Source organism: Artemia sp. Qi Xiang Cuo, chromosome 3 (assembly GCF_049724085.1).
Source record: "Artemia sp. Qi Xiang Cuo chromosome 3, ASM4972408v1, whole genome shotgun sequence".
Taxonomy (NCBI): Eukaryota; Metazoa; Arthropoda; class Branchiopoda; order Anostraca; family Artemiidae; genus Artemia; species Artemia sp. Qi Xiang Cuo.
The window spans coordinates 93336644-93362410 of record NC_142796.1 but is presented as its reverse complement, the minus strand read 5'-3'; the positions used below and the strand labels follow the sequence as shown (position 1 = coordinate 93362410).

At 35.4% G+C, this 25767-nt stretch overlaps 1 long non-coding RNA gene across 2 annotated transcripts in view; it reads left to right on the top strand.

Moving 5' to 3' along the window:
- Window positions 1-25767, top strand: part of LOC148954761 (uncharacterized) — a 91153-nt gene that overhangs the window by 51057 nt on the left and 14329 nt on the right. The window contains exons 3-6 of one of the 2 annotated variants that reach the window (XR_016141541.1): window positions 2939-3066; window positions 4609-4818; window positions 5793-5911; window positions 22858-22937. This is a non-coding gene — a long non-coding RNA (uncharacterized LOC148954761). The remainder of the gene's footprint in view (window positions 1-2938; window positions 3067-4608; window positions 4819-5792; window positions 5912-22857; window positions 22938-25767) is intronic. The other variant, XR_016141540.1, reaches the window with a different exon arrangement.

Sequence of the window (25767 nt, the reverse complement as noted above, 5' to 3'; positions counted from 1 at the left end):
GCTCTTCCCATCTGTGAATTTAGTATAATGTATAGGCCTATTTTCTGCATTGTAGTCCAAATTCTGAAATAGGCCCTATTGAGATAACTAAGATTAAAACATTGACAATGATTTCTAGAAATTTTATTTATATTATTTTATTGAAACTCATATTTGTCTAGTATGGTCTATTTGTATCCCATGTAATGCCTGCAGACAGTGTTGCACCCAAAATTGTTGTTCTCTGACTTTTTTTTTACAGAGGATGGTTAAAAAAGCTTTTTATGGGTCACCAAAAAATTTTGAGTATTGTTCCAATCTCTAACCCCAATTGGTACAGCCTTGCTTATAAAGTAAATTTACCTTCAAAAAGAATGTTGTTTAAATGAAAATAAAACAAGACATGTTTTAAATTTGATATGAGAACAAGTATTTCTTTTTTTGGTACTTCTATATTAGCCAGTAGTCCCCGAAGCCGCGCCACGCCGACATGACGGCGACGAATGTGTGATTTAGTATCGGCGACTGCGCGCCAAAATTTTTTGGGCGGTGCACCGCCGATTTTAGACCGGTGGCGCGCCACGGCGTGCCGATTTTTCTCATTAAAAATAATAATAAAAATTCCACTTCACCAAGCACGTTCAACCTCGATTTTAGTAAGGATTTTTAAATGGTTGGCTAAAAACATACAAGAACAATATGACTTACTTTACTTACTTACTTGTTGTGTTTATGTTTAACATCGCATTGTTCCTATAAAATCCCGTGTTTAGTCATTTCCTTCTTGTTAATTATTTGGGCTAATGTGTGTATAACTTTGAAAGTTTAAAGTTCAAACATCTCCTGTTCATCAAATACATACGAAAAGGAAGTGAAAAACAAAACAAATAACAACATCGAAAAAACACTGTATACCAGTCAGATACCATGACTTAACAACACCAACAATTTTAAATCAGCGGTTACATCACTTCAGTTACAATTGATGTAACAAAAGTGGGTTTGTTCACTCTGCCCGGAGCCATTGATCTTTTTGCAGTCACTATCAGTCCTGTCGTGCTAAAAATCCGTTTAGCTGGGGCACTTGTGGCCGATGCAGCCATAAGTCGACGAGTGTAAACTCCCACTTGCGGGATTTGATACTAGCATTGGACCTTGGGGTCCCAAAGAATGCCGCAAATGGGCCTCTTCTTTGTATCTGCTGAAATAAGTTGTTTTTATAAGGGAGAACTAACCTGCACCTTTACCATAGGGCTCCTGTGCCCTACAGTACGGGGGGAACTAAACTCCACCTTTACCCTCTTTTCTTATCAACACGGAATAACCCTCCAAAATTCTTTTCTGAAAGAAGTGGTCAGGTTATAATCTTTCAAGTCAAAGTTTAAGGCTACTTCAACTTCAGTGTGCTCTGCTAACTGTGCAAAAAAAAATGTAATTCATTTCTATAGATATATTTCTATACTAGCTCTAGATAATCTACCAAGCGGGAAACTACCTTGCCTTCCCAAGGCCAGAACATGATTTTCACTTTACTGAAAAAATATAAATGTTTTTACTTTTATAACTTTAATAAATCAAATAATATTAACATTTTGATTGCTAAATATCAGTATATGTATATTAAACTGACAATGCATATTCATTTGTATTTTTTTCTGTTAAGTGCAAATTATGTTCTGGCCTTCGGAAGGCATAGGGGTTTTGAGCCCAACTTATGTTAATTTCCGCTAGTTTTGAGTTTGACTCGGTTATTTATTGTAATTTCTGTTCGTTTTGGGTTTCGTTTATTTATCGGTGCTGATTTGTGGTAGTTTCACGCTTGGTATATTATTTGATTTTAATTTTGCTCATTTTTTGTTTAATGGAGTTCTTTACTTTTCTTTGAAAAACTTACTTTGCGGAAGCAGTTTTTTAATTAATTTCTGTTCGTTTTATATTGACATAGTCTTTTCAGGGAAAAACAAAATATTACTTTAAATATTTTCGTTTTTTTAAGAATTTATAGTTCTGCCTGCTATTTGTATGCCGGAAAAAAAATTTCTTCAGCATTTAACAACATAGACACTTTTAAAAATCTGGACACAAATAGTAGTGTTTAATTTAGTTTCATACCTCCTCTAGTTGATCTGAAATGGAAAACTTGATAACATTCGCAAAAAAATGTGTTTACTTTCTTTGATAGCTTGGATACACTTACGCTATTTTGATTTGGTCAAATTTTAAGAGTGGAAGAAACCCCAAAAGTTTGAACATAATACCCTCAGTCGTTCTCAGTCGTCATAATACACCTAGTAGGCTGTGTGATTTGCTTGAATATTTTGATATAAATCTACCTCAAAGTTACTATGTAATAGTAGCGTATACATTTTATGCTTTTTTTTATATTAGAAATACAAATTACTTGGGTGAGCACTGTTTGACTTGGCCTATTAAAGTTAGTTCCTTATGCTCCTAGCACCAAAGGTTGTCATTTGTCAATATATACGAAATCATGTTATTGAGTTAGGACTAAAGTGAATACATCATTCGATGCCTTTTTTTATGCTGATTACGAATATGCTGATTGCTGCTGATTACAAATACGTATTACAAGTGTACTATGGATGATCAAAAACAAAATGTAGTGAGTGCATTAGGCTGGAAGTCAAAACTGAGGTTGGTTGTAAATTATTTGGCAGCTTTGCCCCCTCTCTGTTCATTATATCTCCAGGGACCCATTAAGAGCTATGTTAATTCTACTAGAAGGAACAAATTCATTCCTCTGATTAACATTGAATACCTTTCCATTACTATTTTTATCTAATTAATGCTGTTATTATTTAGATAATTTAATTATCCTAGTGTTATTATTTAATATACAATATCAATTATTCACTAATTTTGGTTTTGTCATTTAAAAATGGAAAGTTTTAGATTTTACCATAGCTACTGTTTAATCTATGCTAATGATATATTCTAGATTAACAAAGCTGAGTTTGAGAAGCAACAATTTACTAAAGTGCTGAATTTAATAAGTTAAATAACCATGACAAAATAATGGTCCAAATGGAGGAAATAGGCAAAACTGACATGACAGTGAGAATTAGAGTAAGTTTTGACCTAAATCTCTTTTTCAGTGTTTCAAAGCCAAATGATGTTAAATTAGTACAATTTTTGAAAGATTAATTCAACATAAACATAATTATAAAAATATAGTATAAAATATAAATATATATATATAACAAAAATATAAATTTACATATGGTTAAAATGTTTATTTATATTATTATTATTTATATGTTTTTGACTTTGCTTAATTATTTAATGAAGCCTAAACGTAGATTGAATAATAAAAATAAATTAAAATGTGGCATTTATTTCAATTAATTACTCTAACAAGCTTCAAAGGGCTATATTTGAATTTCGAGTTAAAAATAACAAAAAATTAACACCAAAAGTGGAAAAAGGTCAAAGATGGTCTTAACAAAAACGAAAAATCATAATGAATAATTATTTGGCAGTTAACAATTAAACAGGAAATGTCATTTAACAATGGAAAGAAGACTTGTCAAGCTAAGCAAAAAAACTAAATAAGGTACTTGTATGATATAGCACTAACCATTCAAGTTGTTCATCCATTGACGCATTATAGAACCATTTCTTTCAGCTTAGCATGAGACAAGACACAGAGAAGTGACAGAATTGATAGGAAATATATAATTTGAGTTATATATTTGCACATTAGGGGGGGGGGGGGTAAAGTATTTGGACAGTGTGAAGATACAAAACAATTCTTTCTTCATAATATGCACAATAAATGTATTTAAGACATTAGGCCTTCAGATCCACTATACTCTACTCCCCCCTCTAATGTGCAAATATGTTGCCCAAATCTGTTTCTAATGTATTGCATTTTTATCATTCTTAGGTGTATTCCTTTAGGATTGAGCATGAGAGAGACAGGTTCTAATTAGATGAAGAATATTAGGTTGGCGCTATATCATACAAGTACCCTAAATAATTACTTATCATATTAATTAATATGGACACTAAAAAAGGTTTGGGGATAAAATCTAGCCAATACAAAACCTGGGTGTTACCATCATAAAACAAAACAATAAACCAGCATTATACCGTATGTTACAGAATTTCTTTTCTGTAATGATGCAGACCAACATTTTTTCATTGCTTGAGTTGAGAAGCAAATGAAGGACAAAATTGGAATCTATTCCTATTTCTCTGCCAAATTATAGATGTTGAGTACCTCTTTTGCACAATGTTTTCTCTGCAAGGGTTTGTTAATGCAAGCATTCAACTTATTTTTTTTAATGTTATAAAATGAAGTGTCTCTAATGTTAGTTAATGCAGTAGCATTTATTATTGTTAAACGTTTATAAATTAAACCTTTAAATTTTTGTAAATGTATTATCTATAGTTATTTTTATGGCTTTATATAAACCTGTTAAATTGAAAGTTATCATTCTCAATATTTATGTTACAGATTGATTTTCAAGTAGTGGACTATTTTTTTTTATATAATTTAGAAAGTTATTGAGATTTAACATTGATATCCAATACAATTATTGTATCCAATCTTTTTTTCATATTTATATATATTTGACTGAACTAATTTGTAATTTATTTTTTTAGGTGGGAGCTTTGAAAATGTTACTGGGAATGAAAAACTTAAGAGACAATATAGAGGGTCATTTAAAACTAAACAAAATGAATTAGGACAAAAACCCAGAGAGCAACAGGTGGAGAATGTTCCTGAAAAAGAAGACGTTCCTGAAAAAGAATGTTCCTGAAAAAGTAAGATCTGCACAGAACATCTATAGTCAATGAATAAAAGCAAGGAATGTAAGCACGAAGAACAATTACTTTAATTACAAGCACGTTTTTCCTCTTTACAATTTTATCTATATCATTTTTAATTGCAAAAGTCCTCCTCAAATAAATGAATTTGTCTCCAAGGAATAACCAATTTCCTTGTTTACTTTTGTAACGTTTGTTTAAAATGGGTTTAATGAGAGTGTTATTAAAAATCATTGCAAGTCACTATTGTGCCCAAATGCTTTTATAATGCACACGGAATTAATTATAGCACAACATATGACTTAAAAAAAATGTATTATCACTATTTTAGGGGTTAATAATTTGTCCCTCTTTAGTTCTGTCTCTAATGAATTTCTCTTGGAAATTATATAGGAAAACATAGGAAACAATAGGAACTATAGGAAAACAAATTTTTTTTAACTATTTAACTGTAGGAAAACAAATTTTCCTATAGTCATGAATTTTCTTTTTTTGTGACTTCTTATAACACTATGAAATGTATTCCTGATTTCAGAATAAAGGTTTGCTTTGTTTTCAATAAAAAATGAAAAAAGTATATGCACATATATACAATTTGCATAAATAAGAAAAAATGCATGTATAGATTTAGAACTAATGCTAAAAGAATTAATGTTTTTATTTTTGTTCAATATGTAAGTGTGATAGATTGATTACTTTGGAACAATATAAGAAATGAATAAATTAGACCAAATTATTTGATGCTGAAGAAATTCCAAAATTTGGCGTGATATAACTCAGTACTCACCTCCGGTTGTCAATATTGCCGTCACTGTGAAGAGGGGATGAACGCCGATGATACTGAACAAAAGTGTTAAATTGTTTTTGTTTTTAGACCTCCATAAACAGACTATTTAGTTGGAATTACAAATCTAATTCCTGTCTCAATTGTTAGGTCATGTATATTCCATAGTATTCCCTTAATGTAAAGAACAGATTATTCATTTAGTACATAAATAACAACTCAATTCATTTTGTAGTAGTTTAACTGAACAATGAGCAATGGCTGAGAAAAGAATATGGTTCATATAGGTGAAAAGTCTTGGGAAAACTGAATACATGGGCAATGATTCAGCAGAGGCAGCACAAGGCTGAATGGGTAAGTGCACTCGTGTTTGATTGTTGTAATTCTTTAATAAATTTAAATGCAATTGTCACTGGACATGTCTAGTGCCATTATCATAAAGATTTTAATTGATGTTTTAAAAGGAAATAAATTAGGAAAAATCGGAAAACGGGATCTCGAGTTCGACCTCAATAATGGCATTAATTTCCAGACCCAACGCAGTCAGCCAGTATTGAAAATTATCATTAACCCGAAACATACGCAGGACAAATAATTGTCAAGTAGTTACATATTTGTACTTAATAAATCACTCAAGATCTATGTCTATAAAGCTATAAATATTTATATCCAGGAAGTTGAAAATTCAACGAAAAAAATGAATATAATAGGCTTGTTGAAAAATTACCTGATGGGTAAAAGCGGTTTAAATTTAATTTGTCCAATACGTCAAAAGTTCTATAACCATCTACCTTAGTTCTGCCCTAAGAATGATGTATGGACAGATGGATGACAGACTTATCTATCAACAAGTGAAATGACCAAGACAGATTTTTTCATCATCATTTTTAGTCATTGACATCATTTTTATGCAATCCTAAAAAGGGCCATATTTGCCTCTCACTCACTCGGACTATCTGTCTTGGATTTTTCCACGATTAAAAACAGGTTTGATGCCGCAACTACTTGATGAAGAAGGAGGAATTTGTCCAGTTTTAATTAAATTATTTTATAATTAAATTAGAAAGTTACATGCTAGTCTTGGAACGAAAAATAATGAAATGTATTAAAAACAATGTCTAGGTGTATTGCTGCTTTAATGAATTTATTGCATGATTACTGTCCTATTCAGTTATTCAGTGACACGTATTTCAGATAGATATTCCTGTTATTTTTGTTTTATAGTATTTTAAGTTAAATCTGTTGTATTTTATTAAAATATAATGAAAACATAATATTAAAAAAATAGATATACCTTTAAAACATCACATATATTTCAAATCAATAGTTAATTGTTATTCCCCCAGTAACAGTGATTCCATTATAAAAAAATTGTTTTTTTTATGTTAATTTTTGCGAATGTTGTGAAACTCGTTAGTGCGAAACATAATAGAATAATACATACCGTATTTGAAATGAGTTTTCCAATTAGTATCTGTTTGATACTAAATTAGTATCTGTTTAGGGAGTCAGGCAAGGTGGTGTGCTGTCTCTATATATTTTTAAAACTATGCTTCGGACTGTTTGCGAATGCTGTCACGTACCGTTTTTTTAGAAAATAGTGCTGTTAGTCACATTGCCTATGCTGATGATGTTCTGCTAGCTAGTCATATTAAGTCAGGCCTCACAAAACCCAAATGTTCTGATTAGTGCTTTGAGTATGATTGGGATTTCTGTAAATGCTTCAAAATGCGAGTTTCTATGTTTTAATACTTCTAACCCTACTCTTCCTTTACTTGGGGGTAAAATGCTACTGAAATGTGTCTCAAAGTTGAAATGGCTTGGGATTACTTTTTCTAATAAAATTTCAACTACATACTTGTCTCTGGTTCCTAGTGCCCTGTAGTGTATTTGCTTCTCATATGGTAAAATCTCGCCTAATAGAGGGAGGTACAGCCACCGAGGCTTATGTAAACCTTACCATAGTTTTTGTTCTCCTGCAATTCTTTTTCTTTCCGGTTTGCAGCCTCTAATGCGCAAAAAACACCGTCTTCAGCTAAGGAAAGGCTATTTTAAATATTGTAAATTCCTGCTATATTTGCCAAGGTGGTACAGAAATCACAAGATTATTTCTCATTTTGGACTTATCGACCCTCTAGTGCTGCTTGACAACATCGCTAAGGATCTGAGGACCAATATTCCAAGGAAGATATATGCCAGTGACCCCCTCACTTATTTTTTTACAGATTATCAATCAATCAATCATTTATTACCCACAACTAACAAAAAGTAGTACAAGTGGAGTACATAATAATAAAAAAGAAAAACAAAAAAGAACTCAACAAACACTAGCAATTAAATTAAACTAAGAAAAGAACTGTAAAAGACCGTGGTCAGAGCCAAATTTACAAAATGCATCTGCAGAAAGCTTTTTGTGTAGGTCACCGAGCTTTTGAGTTACATCCGTAACATAAAAATTTTTAACTAGATACCGATTTCTAGTCCATGGCGGCAGAGAAAGAAGAAATTTGCAAAATTTGAAATAAGTAACTTTAATCTTTTTTAAATCGTTAGCTTAAGAACAGAATGAACACCCGAAAAATAAAGCACAGAATGATCAGAAAAAGTTGAGAATAAGCGCCCAAGAGCTCTTCTGTTATATTTTCCACGGTTTGCTACAATTTTTGAATAACTGAACTGAATTTTTCTTACTGAATCAGCAACAATCTGTTTACGAAAGAGAGCTAGAGAATTAGAAACAGTAATACCAAGCCACCGAAAGGAAGAGACAGACAGTATAGAAAATTCATTACATACCAGAGGAGTAGACGAAGACAGATTATAAGATAAGAATTCACACTTGTCAAGATTCAGGGATAGACCAATATTTAGGAAAGACTGAGAAACTAAGGAAACCATCGCAGAAAGAACAGACTTAGTACGACTAATCAACAGAATGTCATCAGCATAGGCAATGTAAGAAATATCAGTAGAACCAGAAAAATAAGTGCCTGAAATATTTTCCAGAACAGTAGAAATACAAATTTTGAACAGGGTTGGTGATAAAACACCTCCCTGCCTAACACCACGAAGCACTTTAGTAGTTGTTTCTAGAGAAGATTTCAGGCGGAGGTAAGAATTAGAATACCAAAACCGTAGAAGGTAAATAACCGAAAAATTAACACCAGAAGAAGCCAAAGAAAAGAAAAGCTGGTTATGAACAACAGAATCAAAAGCCTTTGAAAGATAAAGTGTACAGAGATATACGCCTTTACCCTTAGAAGAATTAGAAATTAGAATAGAAGAAAGGACACGATGAGCATGTTGGCACCCTACACCAGGTCTGAAACCATGTTGATTTTCACTAAAGAAAGAAATATTTTGAGTTAAATTAGGTAAAAGAATATACTCGAAGACCTTTCTAATATTGCAAGAAACAGAAACTGGACGGTAGGAAGAGCAATCTGTTGGCAGTTTACCCCTCTTTGAAATTGAAGTCACTCTGCACACAAGTGGCCTTCCGGGACTACGAAAGACGCCTAGTACATTTGAAACAAAAGCGCAAGATGTGACACAAGCTCGGTACATTGGGGAGTTAGATGCTTTTTAGAGATACCATCGGCATCAATAGATTTCGACTTAAGATGATTCAAAGCATTCAAAACTTCACAACGCGATATAGGCAAAACAAAGCGCTGACTTAGAAATCTAGGGACAATTTTAACAAACGCTTCACCAAACTTTCTATGAACAGAACAATTCAAAACGGAGAAAATCTTCAAATAATATGCATACCAAGAGCTTGGTGGAATAGCATTGCTACTTACATCAGAGTCGTCTGTTTGACTTGAATTAATTGCTTTCCTCCAATCTTTAGGCGAGGATGAAAAATCAAGCCCTTGGTATCGGACACTTTAGATACTTCTTAAATTCTAATTTAGTTTTCTGTTTAATAAGAAAAACATTACCGGACCTAGGCCGACTACATTCTGTCCAAATTTTTAGCCAAAATTTAGCTTCATTTTTACAGGCCTTAAGGTTAGGGTCAAGTGACCAAAGAGGCTTTTGAGTATTCTTTCGGATTCGCTTTACTGGGACAGAAATTTTTTCAGCTTCTTTCATAGCAGAGAGGATACAATGATAATATCGGTCTATTTCATATTTAGCATAAATAAAATTCTGACTACACTGCAAAAGGATAGGAACATAGATCGAACATAAATAAGGAACATAAATCGTACTTAGAAGTGAAGCCAAAGTTATAAGATAAACAGAAAAATTCGCATCATTCCAATCAGGCTTATAAAACCATTTAGAACGTACACCACGACTCTTAGACATACTCCCAGAAAGAACAAAAGACTTTGATAAACAAAAAGACAGCGAAAGGTTATCAAGATCATTCTCGGCACGATGAACCGTAACTGGCGAGCAGACAAGAGCTGCAGAACAAATAACGTTATCAATGTCTGATTTACTACCTGAATGGTGAATAATCATGGGACTTCCGAACAATTTTATAAGCCGGGACAGAATCAAAAAGCTGACCATTCCTTATATTATCAGAAACCAGATCGGTATTAAAATCACAAGCAATAACAAAATGCAACCCGTTATCCGATATCTTTTGAATTAAAGTTTTAAGACCATTACAAGCACAAGAGAAATTCTGAAGTGAACGAATTGAACGATCATTATATGGCAGATACAAATTAATTAATACAATATTACCAAGACGCACCGCAAGAAAACGGTCATCTGATTGGAAAAGCACAGGACTCGCACCAGAAATATTTTTCTTAAAAACACATGCTAAGCCGCCGGTAGGGCGGTCACACGTAACTTTACCTGGACGCACAAAAACAACTTGATCACTGCTCCGTCTCAGAAACGTTTTAGTAAAGGCGGTAAGTAAATGTTCTTGGAGACAAACAACGTCGTAATTAACATAAAGGTCATCAATAAAAAAATCCTTACCTCTCGTTCCATTAATATTAAATAAGACTATACTTATGTCCGGATTCATTTCTGAGAATAGACCTTATCAGTGATCTTCTTAATCACAGGGCATCGTAGGCTGTAAGAAGGATGAGATCATCCACAATTGGCACATTTCGGAGATTCCGTACAACGATCACTGTTCGTAGATAAATGCGGTCCAGCACAACGAGCGCACTTGGGAATGCTACTAGTACATGCACTTTGCAAGTGTCCAGGGGAACGACACTTGAAGCAACACTTTAGCAATTGCTTGAACTCATAAACACGGAAGTTTTCATACCCAATCTTCACACCGTTTCGCAGAAATGATCCTTTAGTAATCGCGTCTGCAAATTCAAGCTTAATCGATTTGCTTGGTTCAAATCGACTAGACCCGACTATACCAAACTGGTTCCGTAGCATTTCAAGGTCAAAATCAGAAGGGACTTCTCGAATAACACCAGCGTGTTTTTTAGATAAAACTTTCACACTAGAACCAGGTAGAGCTTCCTTTGCTGATTTGCAAAAATCTTCAGCTGCAGATTTCTCAATATTCACCATCCACCGCTTTTTAGTCGTTCGCACTCTGGACACCAGCTGATGACCAGAAATTGAGTCTATTACTGATTTTCGCTTTAGCGGGTCACCATGCTCAGGTGGGGGATCGGAGATCAAAATTTGTAATATGCGTATCACACGCAGCAGGTTGGCTAATCACAGGTATTTGAGTAAAGTTCAGATTGTACGAATCAATCTTGGCAGAAACTAGCGAAATCGCTTGCTCAAGGCTTGTAAGCTTGGCTGTGACGTGTGTAAACGCTGTAGCAGAGATAACAGGGACTTCTGTTGGCCTTTTCATGACAAAACAAGGGAGCTGTTTTCCATCGGCATCACATTTCTTCATAAAGTCTATAATATCTTGCAGGTGACTGAGAATTGCATTAGTGCCCCTTCTGACAGGGGGATCATATTCATTCACAAAACTCCATAGCTTTGCTTTCTCTGACTTAACGGTTTCCAAATCTTTAAAAAAGTCCACTCCTTTCCGTAAAATAACGGCTTCATCAACACCACTTAAAGTTTCAAGAACAAAGTTCAACAGCGGTGAATACAAAAGCTCGGAAACGCTCATCTCGTTATAAATTCACTTCAAAAATAATTTAAACCAACACACGCGACGTACATGTGATGATTAGATAAAGAGCGCTGAATAATAGTACAATAAGTTCATTAAACGTAAACTTCCCACACGGGTTAGTTAATAATCCAGGAGAGAGCTATTTTTTTCGTCTGCCTTGATATTATTCTTCGCAATATATTTGAATCCAACACAAGTCTTTTAGCCATAAATCTAAATGAATTCTGAACAGATAGAATCACAGATTAGTGATTCTATGGATATTTCTAAGTTACGAGATATCTCGATATTTCTAAGATATATCGTATTTATGTTGTGTTTTCCTTATTATTTCCTTGTGGATAATATTATTTTGTTTTTTCTTTTTTTACTGCGCATTTCTTTTATATTGCGAGTTACAAATAAACTTACTTACTTACTTACTTTGATTATATAAGAATTTTATATGTATCTTTGGTAATGGGTTGATTAACGTTATGTTCTTAAGATAGTTAAGAGTGATATTATGAAAAAATAGATATATATTGTGGGAGTGTTTGAATAAATTTAGGATTAATGTTCAAGAATATTCTTCAAAAACCAGATTTTGGTAATGGCTTGATTAACGTTATGTTCTTGATATAGTTAAGAATGATATTATGAAAAATTGATATATATATATATATATATATATGTATATATATATATATATATATATATATATATATATATATATATATATATATATATATATTGTGGAGTGTTTGAATAAACTTAGGATTAATGTTCAAGAATAGTCTTCAAAAACCAGGGAAATATATTTCGTATGTGGTCTAATTTTAATTCCTAGTGGTAAGTTTTAAACTGGATAAAATATAAAAATTACAAGTACTAAAAATTTCAGTTCTAAAAATGTCAATATTAATTCTTTGAATATTCTTTGTTTAATCAATTTTTAAGTGGAGGTAAATTACCTAAATATAAAGTTTTCCCCAGGGTTGGTCTTGGCTGTATTAAATTCAATTCAATGTATATCCAGGATTTTGTTTTTGAGGGGTTTTTACGCAAGGATATTTTTTTTTTTTGGGGGGGGGGAGGGGGGATGGTGTTACACCTTACCTTAGACCTTAGATCCTCCTGCGCCCCCAGGGGCACCTAGGATATCAGTGAATATTCGCCAATCGGGTCTGAGATGCGCCGCTGCGTATACATTTTCTCAATGTGGTTGGAGAGAGGCATTCAAGCGGCATAGGTCACTGTTGTAGGTTCGCCTCAATGTGTTTCGAGGTCTCCCTCGCTTCCGGCTTCCAACTGGGTGCCATTCAAGTATAGACCTCGGGATTCGATGGTTTTCCATTCTTAAAGCGTGTTCGAGATACCTCATCTACGGGATCTGATGGGGTCGGCTATTAATGGTTGATTGGTGATTCTCCGAATGGTATTGCTTGAGACCCTTTCCGACCAATGTATATTCAGAATCCTCGGGAGGCAATTGTTCTCAAAAGCACGAATCTTCTTCTCTTGTTGAATGTTTAAGTGCCAAGTCTCAGCAGCATACAGGAGGTTTGGTAAAACGATACTATTGAGTAAGCACAGCTTCAGGTGATTTGAATAATTCCTGGATTTCCAGATTCTTTTCAGTTGATTGAAGGCTGCGTTAGCTTGACCTATTCTAGTTACGACTTCTTTTGTGGTAGGTCCAGTATTCTCTATGATGCTGCCCAAATACTTAAACTCAATAACTTGTTCAATTTCCTCATCAGCACATTTGATATGTAGGGGGGAATTGCATGTTGCTATGGCTTGTGTCTTTCCTGCATTTATTTTAAGGCCAAGCTGGCTGGCTTTCACACTGACCCTGTGAATGAAGTACTGTAAACGTTGCTTGCAACCCTGAACTAATGTTATGTCGTCTGCAAAATCTAAATCGCTGACTGTTACACCGGATGATAATACAATGCCATCTGTTATTGTGTTGTGAAAGGTATAGTCAATAGCTATTATAAAGATCAGTGGTGACAACACGCATCCCTGTTTAACTCCAGATCCAGATAAATTTGCTTATATCCATTTTTGTTACGTTTTTAAAATTCAGACAAACTTTTTTTTTTTAGGGGGGGGGGCTCTGGCAAAGTTTGCTGAAATAAACTGATTTTTGTTCGTTTTATAAACTGACCTCTATTTCTAGGGTCCAAATTGGATGTAGCTAACACATGCTGATTAAAATTGGCTTAATAATTACCAACTGAGGTCAACTGCTGAGATATCCGGGGCCCATGAATACTACAAACAGAATTGGGAAATCATAAATTTAAATAGAACATTTTTACCATTCTCATCTCTGCACACTTAATTATAACTATTATTTTTTTTTAAGTTAAAAAATAAAACTTATTCATTTAGATGTGTCTAAGGAAACTAGTAAGGCGCTACTTAAGAATAGCTAATATTATTTTACACTTCTTATTGGAAAATTTCAGCATTCTGCATATAGTTGAAAATATTTTCAACGCTAAGTTTTTCTGTACTTTTAAGAAAGGTTATAATTATACTGATACATTTGAAGACTAAAACATTGAAAACGTGTTAGAGATCCAAGTTTCGCAGGTTGACGCGGTAGTTCCATATGAATTTGAAAATTCTCAATTTTAATTTTAATGCCCAGATTTTTGTCATTGTTTTCAATATTTGTATGGCAAATTGAAAATTCACCTTTTATTTTTTAAAAGTTTAAAAAGCTTTATTTCACGTGAAATCACTGGAGAACATATACGCACCAAATCCATATTGTGGTGCCCAGGCACAGGGCTACTTACACCAAGTTTTATGGGTGTGCTGGTTTTCCTTCGGTTCTCTATCAGCTATGATTCTAACTTCAAGTGTATGTAACCAACCAGCATTATTATTTTTGGTGCCCAGGAACAAGGCTTCTTACACCAAGTTTTCTGGGTGTGCTGGTTTTCCTTCGGTTCTCTATCAGCTATGATTCTATTTTCAAGTGTATGTAACCAACCAGCATTCTTATATGTGGTGGCATACACTTGAAGTTAGAATCATAGCTGACAGAGAACTGAAGGAAAACCAGCACACCCATAAAACTTGGTGTAAGTAGCCTTGTTCCTGGGCACCACATATAAGAATGCTGGTTGGTTACATACACTTGAAGTTAGAATCATAGCTGATAGAGAACCGAAAGAAAACCAGCACACCCAGAAAACTTGGTGTAAGTAGCCTTGGGCACCAAAAATAATAATGCTGGTTGGTTACATACACTTGAAGTTAGAATCATAGCTGATTGAAAACCGAAAGAAAACCAGTACACCTAGAAAACTTGGTGTAAGTAGCCTTGTTCCTGGGCACCACATATAATAATGCTGGTTGGTTACATACACTTGAAGTTAGAATCATTGCTGATAGAGAACCGAAAGAAAACCAGCACACCTAGAAAACTTGGTGTAAGTAGCCTTGTTCCTGGGCACCACAAATAAGAATGCTGATTGGTTACATACACTTGAAGTTAGAATCATAGCTGATAGAGCACCGAAAGAAAACCAGCACACCCAGAAAACTTGGTGTAAGTAGCCTTGTTCCTGGGCACCACATATAAGAATGCTGGTTGTTCACATACACTAAGAATGCTGGTTGTAACCAACCAGCATTATTATTTGTGGTGCCCAGGAACAAGGCTACTTACACTAAGTTTTCTGGGTGTGCTGGTTTTCTTTCGGTTCTCTAACTTCAAGCTATGATTCTAACTTCAAGTGTATGTAACCGACCAGCATTCTTGTTTGTGGTGCCCAGGAACAAGACTACTTACACCTAGTTTTCTGGGTGTGCTGGTGTTCCTTCGGTTCTCTATCAGCTATGATTCTAACTTCAAGTGTATGTAACCAACCAGCATTCTTATATGTGGTGCCCAGGAACAAGGCTGCTTACACCAAGTTTTCTGGGTGTGCTGGTTTTTCTTTCGGTTGTCTATCAGCTATGATTCTAACTTCAAGTGTATGTAACCAACTAGCATTATTATTTGTGGTGTCCAGGAACAATGCTACTTATACCAATTTTTCTGGGTGTGCTGGTGTTCCTTCGGTTCTCTATCAACTATGATTCTAACTTCAAGTGTATGTAACCAACCAGCATTCTTATATGTGGTGCCCAGGAACAAGGCTACTTACACCAAGTTTTCTAGGTGTGCTGGTTTTCTTTCGGTTTTCAATCAGCTATGATTCTAACTTCAAGTGTATGTAACCAACCAGCATTATTATTTTTGGTGCCCAGGAACAAGGCAACTTACGCCAAGTTTTCTGGATGTGCTGGTGTCCCTTCGGTTCTCTATCATTTATGATTCTAACTTTAAGTGTATGTAACCAACCAGCATTATTATTTGTGGTATCCAGGAACAAGGCTACTTACACCAATTTTTCTGGGTGTGCTGGTTTTCTTTCGGTTCTCTATCAGCTATGATTCTAACTTCAAGTGTATGTAACCAATCAGCGTTATTATTTGTTGTGCCCAGGAACAAGGCTACTTAATCCAAGTTTTCTGGGTGTGCTGGTTTTCTTTCGGTTCTCTATCAGCTATGATTCTAACTTCAAGTATATGTAACCAACCAGCATTATTATTTGTGGTGCCCAGGAACAACGCTACTTACACCAAGTTTTCTGGGTGTGCTGGCTTTCTTTTGGTTCTCTATCAGCTATTATTCTAACTTACAGTGTATGTAACCAACCAGCATTATTATTTGTGGTGCCCAGGAACAAGGCTACTTAAACCAAGTTTTCTGGGTGTGCTTGTTTTCTTTCGGTTCTCTATCAGATATGATTCTAAGTTCAAGTGTATGTAACCAACCAGCATTCTTATATGTGGTGCCCAGGAACAAAGCTAGTTACACCAAGTTTTCTGGGTGTGCTGGTGTTCCTTCGGTTCTCTATCAGCTATGATTCTAACTTCAAGTGTATGTAACCCACCAGCATTCTTGTTTGTTGTGCCCAGGAACAAGACTACTTACACCTAGTTTTCTGGGTGTGCTGGTGTTCCTTCGGTTCTCTATCAGCTATGATTCTAACTTCAAGTGTATGTAACCAACCAGCATTCTTATATGTGGTGCCCAGGAACAAGACTGCTTACACCTAGTTTTCTGGGTGTGCTGGTTTTCTTTCGGTTCTCTATCAGCTATGATTCTAACTTAGAGTGTATGTAACCAACTAGCATTATTATTTGTGGTGCCCAAGAACAAGGCTACTTACACCAACTTTTCTGGGTGTGCTGGTTTTCTTTCGGTTCTCTATCAGCTATGATTCTAACTTCAAGTGTATGTAACCGACCAGCATTCTTGTTTGTGGTGCCCAGGAACAAGACTACTTACACCTAGTTTTCTGGGTGTGCTGGTGTTCCTTCGGTTCTCTATCAGCTATGATTCTAACTTCAAGTGTATGTAACCAACCAGCATTCTTAAATGGGGTGCCCAGGAACAAGGCTGCTTACACCAAGTTTTCTGGGTGTGCTGGTTTTCTTTCGGTTCTCTATCATCTATGGTTCTAACTTTAAGTGTATGTAACCAACCAGCATTATTTTTTGTGGTACCCAGGAACAAGGCTACTTACACCAAGTTTTCTGGGTGTGCTGGTTTTCTTTAGGTTCTCTATCAGCAATGATTCTAACTTCAAGTGTATGTAACCAACTAGCATTATTATTTTTGGTGCCCAGGAAGAAGGCTACTTACACCAAGTTTTCCGGGTGTGCTGGTTTTCTTTCGGTTCTCTATCAGCTATGATTCTAACTTCAAGTGTATGTAACCAACTAGCATTATTATTTGTGGTGCCCAGGAACAAGGCTACTTATACCTAGTTTTCTGGGTGTGCTTGTGTTCCGTTGGTTCTCTATCAGCTATGATTCTAACTTCAAGTGTATGTAAACAACCAGCATTCTTATATGTGGTGCCCAGGAACAAGGCTACTTACACCAAGTTTTCTGGGTGTGCTGGTTTTCTTTCGGTCCTCTATCAGCTATGATTCTAACTTCAAGTGTATGTAACCAACCAGCATTATTATTTGTGGTGCCCGGGAACACGGCTACTTACACCAAGTTTTATGGCTGTTCTGGTTTTCCTTCGGTTTTCTATCAGCTATGATTCCAACTTCAAGTGTATGTAACCAATCAGCATTATTATTTGTGGTGCCCAGGAACAAGGCTACTTACACCAAGTTTTCTGGGTGTGCTGGTTTTCCTTCGGTTCTCTATCAGCAATGATTCTAACTTCAAGTGTATGTAACCAACCAGCATTCTTATACGTGGTGCCCAGGAACAAGGCTACTTACACCAAGTTTTCTAGGTGTGCTGGTTTTCTTTCGGTTCTCAATCAGCTATGATTCTAACTTCAAGTGTATGTAACCAACCAGCATTATTATTTGTGGTGCTCAGGATCAAGGCTACTTACACCAAGTTTTCTGGGTGTGCTGGTTTCCTTTCGGTTCTCTATCAGCTATGATTCTAACTTCAAGTGTATGTAACCAACCAGCATTCTTATATGTGGTGCCCAGGAACAAGACTACTTACACCAAGTTTTATGTGTGTGCTGGTTTTCTTTCGGTTCTCTATCAGCGATGATTCTAACTTCAAGTGTATGTAGCCAATCTGCATCATTATTTGTTGTGCCCAGGAACAAGGCTACTTACACCAAGTTTTCTGGGTGTGCTGGTTTTCTTTTGGTTCTCTATCAGCTATGATTCTAAGTTCAAGTGTATGTAACCAACCAGCATTATTACTTATGGTGCCCAGGAACAAGACTACTTACACCAAGTTTTATGGGTGTGCTGGTTTTCTTTCGATTCTCTATCAGCGATGATTCTAACTTCAAGTGTATGCAACCAACCAGCATTCTTATATGTGGTGCCCAGGAACAAGGCTACTTACACCAAGTTTTCTGGGTGTGCTGGTTTTCTTTCGGTTCTCTATCAGCTATGATTCTAACTTCAAGTGTATGTAACCGACCAGCATTCTTATTTGTGGTGCCCAGGAACAAGACTACTTACACCTAGTTTTCTGGGTGTACTGGTGTTCCTTCGGTTCTCTATCAGCTATGATTCTAACTTCAAGTGTATATAACCAACCAGCATTCTTATATGTGGTGCCCAGGAACAAGGCTGCTTACACCAAGTTTTCTGGGTGTGCTGGTTTTCTTTCGGTTCTCTATCAGCTATGATTCTAATTCAAGTGTATGTAACCGACCAGCATTCTTGTTTGTGGTGCCCAGGAACAAGGCTACTTACACCTAGTTTTCTGGGTGTGCTGGTGTTCCTTTGGTTTTCTATCAGCTATGATTCTAACTTCAAGTGTATGTAACCAACCAGCATTATTATTTGTGGTGCCCAGGAACAAGGCTACTTACACCTAGTTTTCTGGGTGTGCTGGTGTTCCTTTGGTTTTCTATCAGCTATGATTCTAACTTCAAGTGTATGTAACCAACCAGCATTATTATTTGTGGTGCCCAGGAACAATGCTACTTACACCAAGTTTTATGGCTGTGCTGGTTTTCCTTCAGTTCTCTATCAGCTATGATTCCAACTTCAAGTTTATGTAACCAATCAGCATTATTATTTGTGGTGCCCAGGGACAAGGCTTCTTACACCAAGTTTTCTGGGTGTGCTGGTTTCCTTTATGTTCTCTATCAGCTATGATTCTAACTTCAAGTGTATGTAACCAACCAGCATTATTATTTGTGGTGCTCAGGAACAAGGCTACTTACACCAAGTTTTCCTGGTGTGCTGGTTTTCTTTCGGTTCTCTATCAGTTATGATTCTAACTTCAAGTGTATGTAACCAACCAGCATTATTATTTGTGATGCCCAGGAACAAGGCTACTTACGCCAAGTTTTCTGGATGCGCTGGTGTTCCTTCGGTTCTCTATCAGCTATGATTCTAACTTCAAGTGTATGTAACCAACCAGCATTCTTATATGTGGTGCCCAGGAACAAGGGTAGTTACACCAAGTTTTCTGGGTGTGCTGGTTTTCTTTTGGTTCTCTATCAGCTATGATTCTAACTTCAAGTGTATGTAACCAACCAGCATTATTATTTCTGGTGCCCAGGAACAAGGCTACTTACACCAAGTTTTCTGGGTGTGATGGTTTTCTTCCGGTTCTCTATCAGCTATGATTCTAACTTCAAGTGTATATAACCGATCAGCATTATTATATGTGGTGACCTGGAACAAGGCTACTTACACCAAGTTTTCTGGGTGTGCTGGTTATCCTTCGGTTCTCTATCAGCTATGATTCTAATTTCAAATGTATGTAACCAATCAGCATTCTTATTTGTGGTGCCCAGGAACAAGGCTACTTACACCAGGTTTTCTGGGTTTGCTGGTGTTCCTTCGGTTCTCTATCAGCTATGATTCTAACTTTAAGTGTATGTAACCGACCAGCATTCTTATTTATGGTGCCCAGGAACAAGGCTACTTGCACCAAGTTTTTTGGGTGTGCTGGTTTTCCTTCGGTTCTCTATCAGCTATGATTCTTACTTCAAGTTTATATAACCAACCAGCATTCTTATTTTTGGTGCCCAGGAACAAGGCTACTTACACGAAGTTTTCTGGGTGTGCTGGTTTTCCTTTGGTTCTCTATCAGCTATGATTCTAACTTCAAGTGTATGTAACCAACCAGCATTCTTATTTGTGGTGCCCTGGAACAAGGCTACTTGCACTAAGTTTTCGGGGTGTGCTGGTTTTCCTTCGGTTCTCTATCAGCTATGATTCTAACTTCAATTGTATGTAACCATCCAGCATTCTTATTTATGGTGCCCAGGAACAAGGCTACTCACACCAAGTTTTCTGGGTATGCTGATGTTCCTTTGGTTCTCTATCAACTACGATTCTAATTTCAAGTGTATGTAACCAACTAGCATTCTTATTTTATACTTCACATGCAAATGTTGATATCAGTATTTAATGTATGCTCCGACATAGCCTTAAAAGTAAATGCAACTTCCCTAATCATTTTCAAAACTAAACTTTGCTATAAGGTAATTAAATAGAAACTAGAAGCATGTGAATATTCCTGAGTTGTTATTCCTTAGTGCAATAGCTCTATTTGGCATTGAATTGATAATGACAAAACAAAGAACCAATAAATGCATAAAAATACATAATATGGGCTATATATTTGGATAAGTTTAGAAAGAATAGGCTAGGTTAAAATTGAATTTGCAATTGAGATGAATTTCATATATATCATGAAATCCTGATTCTAGAGGTGAGTTTGCTTCTTAACTATCTGAATACTCTGTTAATCATCCACAAATATTGAATCCTGACTTCATTGCTTAGCCAAGGCTACAGCAATTAGTCTAGTGTATCCAAAGATGGATATATCAAAAATGAACGGTTTGAATGATACGGTATACTAAATATTTTTACAACAAATTTGAGGATCTGTTATTGTTTCCAATAGCGTATTTATTTAATTACTTGTATTTTCCTTCTTCTAGCTAATACACAAGGTTTGCCAAAATTGCATTTGAATTTTTAGCGTCTCTTCCCCCATTATACTTCTTGTCCAATGTTGCCAACTTCTAACTTCTGAGGGAGTTAAAACTCAGGTCCAAAAAGAGATTTTCGCACGAAAAGAGTGAAGTAAAAAAATCTGACTTTACTTTTATACATGAGTTTTTCTCCACAATGTATCACAATTTTTCGCAACTAATAAACATTGTTTTAACACCTAAAAAACGAAGTAACAAATGACGGTTGTCGTCGGTTCTGTCCCAAATTCGTTGGCACATTTCGGACGTCCCCTATCTAAAGGCAAAAGGCTAGTAACAATTTTGTCTGTGACCAGCAAACAAAACCTGTGACACTTGTCAGGAAACGTATGACAGTTGCAAAATTAATTGGAAGCCGCTCGTAACTTTTCAGTTTAAGTACATTAAAAAAAAATCCAGGGCAGTATTTTAATCGGCACAGCATAATGTATGGTAATTCTCAAATGCCGTAATAGCAATCGGAACAGTTCTAGGCCTTTAACCCCCGGAAAATAACCCCTGCAAGACATACCCCCCCTGAGGAAAATACCCCCCCCCTTCCCCATGGAAAATAACCACCCGCAGAAAATACCTCCCGGTAAATACCCCCCCCCTCTCCCGGAAAATACCCCCCGTGGAAAATAAGGCTTTCCAAATTTGCGAATTTTATTTGAGGTTTTATTTTTTTTTAATTTCCGGAGGTGGAAGGAGTTTTGGTACTTGTGTACTATTTTGACTTCACTCTTTTCGTGCAAAAATTTCTCTTTTTGGGCCTCAATTTTCATCCCTCAAAAGTTAGGAGTTGGCAACATTGGAAAAGAAGTATGATGGAGGGAGAGACACTAAACATTCAAATGCAGTTTTGGCAAATCTTGTGTATTAGCTAGAAGAAGGAAAATGCAAGTAATTAAATAAATACGCTACTGGAAACAATAATAGACCCACCAATTTGTAGTACAAATGTTTGGTATACCACATCATTCAAACTGCATTTTTGATTTATTCATCTTTGGGTACACTAGGCTAATTGTAGTAGCCTAGGCTAAGCACTGAAGTCAGGATTCCATATTTGTGGGTAAATATCTTTATTAACAGAGTAATTCAGGGTAAAATTCTGAGTTAGGAATAAAGTGAATACACCATTTGATGCCTTTTTTTTATGCTGATTATGAATATAATAATCACTTCTATCAGAAATGAATTTCAGCCCCCTCCTATATATGGCAATTCATGGTTTGGTTAGGTTTTAGAAATATATACCCTTAATTGGAATATATAGGGGGGGGGGGCTGAAATTCATTTCCAAGAAAAATGATTAATGTATTTGTAATCAGCATAAAAAAAGGCATCAAGTGGTATATTCACTTTATGCATAAGTCAATAATATGATTTGGTAGAAATTTACCAATTATTTACCCTAACCTAACCCCCACCCCCATATGTGCAAATATATATCCGGAATTGACATATATAGGGGGGGGGGGCTAAAATTCATTTCCAATAGAAATGGTTGTTATATTCATAATCAGCATAAAAAAAGGCATCTAATGGTATATTTCACTTTATTTGAAACTCAATAATATGATTTGGTACAAATATTTACCCTTTGTTTTGTCAATTCAAGGCCTACAAATAAACTGGTTTAAACAAAACTGATGCTCTAAACAGGTAGCTGTATCTAAAATAAGAGAAAAAGGTATCATCTTTTAGGGTCTGTAAAGAGCTTAAAATTGAGTTCGTGAGGGAAACAAATGTCAAATTTGGATTCAGGATGAAAATTTGATTTGGAGGTAAGTTTGTTTCTTAGCTAGACTATCTGAATACACTGTTAATCAAGATATTTACCAATTTGTGGTTCCAAATTCCATGTTGGCTTTCCAAACAAAAAAGGGTAGCATTGTATGGGAGAGGCTTGGCAAGTTTATACATATTCACATAATTTAGCTAGGAATAAAGTGAATATGGTACTTATATCCCCTTCCTAATATGTTTCTCTGGTGTTCAATCCTAATGAAATGTACCAAAGTAATATAAAAATATTGTATGGTAAAATTATACTTTAGCTACTTTTGGCTATCTTGAAAATGGGTTAGGTTAGGAAAATGAAACTTTCAGGGATGGGTCTACTGGCTAAAATATGTCCCAAGAAGGTATTTTGAAGCACCTACCTCCACTCCTCCCTCTAGAGGATCCTGACCTTTGATGACCTTTAAAAGTCTCTGTGTTACTAAAGTGAAACCTTTCAAAATAGTTCTTCTGCTTGAATAAAGTACAAGAAAATTGTTTTCAGCTTTGCAACTTTGCCCAGTCCCAATGTATAAGGCTTTAAAGATATGCAACTACATTTCATAAATTTTGAAAAAAAATTGATATGATTAAAACTGATAGGGCTAAAATTTTACTCAAATAATAGGAATTACATTTTCAGAATAAAATCCAAAGAAAAGTAACTGATAACTGAAAATTAAGGTAAAATTTTGTGTTGTCAAAATTTCAATAGGTAATAGACCTATCATGTAGGCAAATTTTAGGACCATCTAGAGAGAGAAGGAGTAGAGGTAGGTACTTCAAAATACCTCACCAGGACATACTTTACACTGTAGACTTATCCCTGAAAGTTTCATTTTCCTAACCTAACCCATTTCCAAGATATCAAAATGTAGCTAAAGTAGAATTTTACCATATAGTACTTTAGAAACAAATTTGGGTTGTACATTTGCACATTAGGGGGATATAGGTGGGGGAAACTTTAGTGGGTCTGCATGTCTAATGTAATAGTTACTATTCTGCATATTCTGTAGAAAGAATTGTTTTCTAACTTCACACTGTTCAAGTAATTTACTCCCCCCCCCCAACATGGAAAAATATATCCCAAATTATATATTTACCATATATTCCGTCACTTCTCTTTAGCTTGTGTCATGCTAAGCTGAAAGAAACTAATAAAAATCAGTTGTATAATTTGTCAATGAATGAACAACTTAAGCAGTAGGGTTATATCATACAAGTACCATGAATACATCACTTGATGTCTCTTATTTAGGCTAAGCTCTTTCTAAGTTGAATAATCCCTTATTGAGTGAACTCCAGTTTGGGTCCCATAAAGGGCTCAAAACAGCTCATAATAGCTGAAAGCTTCAAAATAGTTTTTTAAGAAAACTGTCTAGCAAGAAAAAATTTCTGTTTGATGTCAACTATTATTTTCATTATTTTTAGTAGTAAAATGTTATTTTGAAAACAAATTGGCAGGAATTTTGAATTGAGCTTGAAATCTCTTGAAAAAGGCATGACAAAAAAGTAGGCTACATCATTAGAAGCACCATTGTTAAAAACCTTGAATAGAAAACCAACTACCTTGAAGAACAAGGAAAATCACCTTCTTCTTCTATTTAACAGCAGGCGGGCTTTTCAGTAATACTATTTAGCCCTTGTCCTTTTGCTTCACTCTGTGGGCTACAGAGCTACTGGCTTGATTGCCTCATAAATATTAGATATTTTCAGATATCTTTCAGTAGATCTTTCGACTCAAGGAGTTCAATTATAAGATGATAGATGTCGATTTCTATGCTCTGGTTGCAGGTATAGTTGGCTAGGCTCTTGGCTGAGAGGGAGGTTTTGTGGCGTTTAAAGCATTTTAACAGTTTACGAATCAAAGTATTTTGTATAGACGTCAGCATATTACATTCAAATAGGCAATGGTCAATCGTTTCATTATTCATATTACAATGCCTGCAAAGAGGGGACAGGGGAATTGAACCACTTGAATTAGAAAACTTATATGAGAATGCAAGAAAATTTAGTCCATTTGTTCCAGAACAAATTCTATGATAAATTTTAGAAAAATACTTCTTGGGAAAGGGGGAAAGGATAGGACTATTCTTGTCAAAATTAATATCTGATAGTCTCCATTGGTAAATATCTCTAATTGGGATTGGTCTCCCACTTGGCTGGTCAATATTTATAGCATTTTTTGCTATTTCATCAACCTGATGATTGCCACTTATGCCAGAGTGGCTAGGAATATACTGAAAATAAGTTCTTATGCCACTTGAAGCAAGATTATCTATAATACTGAGACAATGATAAGTGTCAATGTCCAACTTATACTGAGGAGCTGAGGCCAGCAACTCAAGGCTTGATAAAGAGTCAGAATATATAATAATATTATTTGAATTTGCAATCAGAGGTTGGTTATCCTTAAGGTGTTCTAATGCCATGATTATGGCATTTAACTCAGCAGACATTATAGATAAATAATTATATAAGCTCTCGCCCATTGCAATGTTTAGGTGAGGAAGGAAAGCACCACTTGCTACCTTCTCATTCATTTTGGACCCATCAACAAATATTTGGAAATGATTTTTATAGGTAATTGTATTAAGTTCAGCAAATTTTTTCTGGGCAAAAGTACTGGGGGTTAAATCTTTATTCCACTTTGAGAAATCAGTATTTATTATGGGATTTGACCAATTCCATGGAGGGGATTGGGGGAAAGTAGGTGCAATAGACTTTGCCGGTACAGGGAACTTCTTCTGAATATTGGCATACTCATCTGTAATGCCTCTATACATGGCTGGATTTCTTAACCAATTATGTAGGGTGTGTGAGCTATTTGATTCA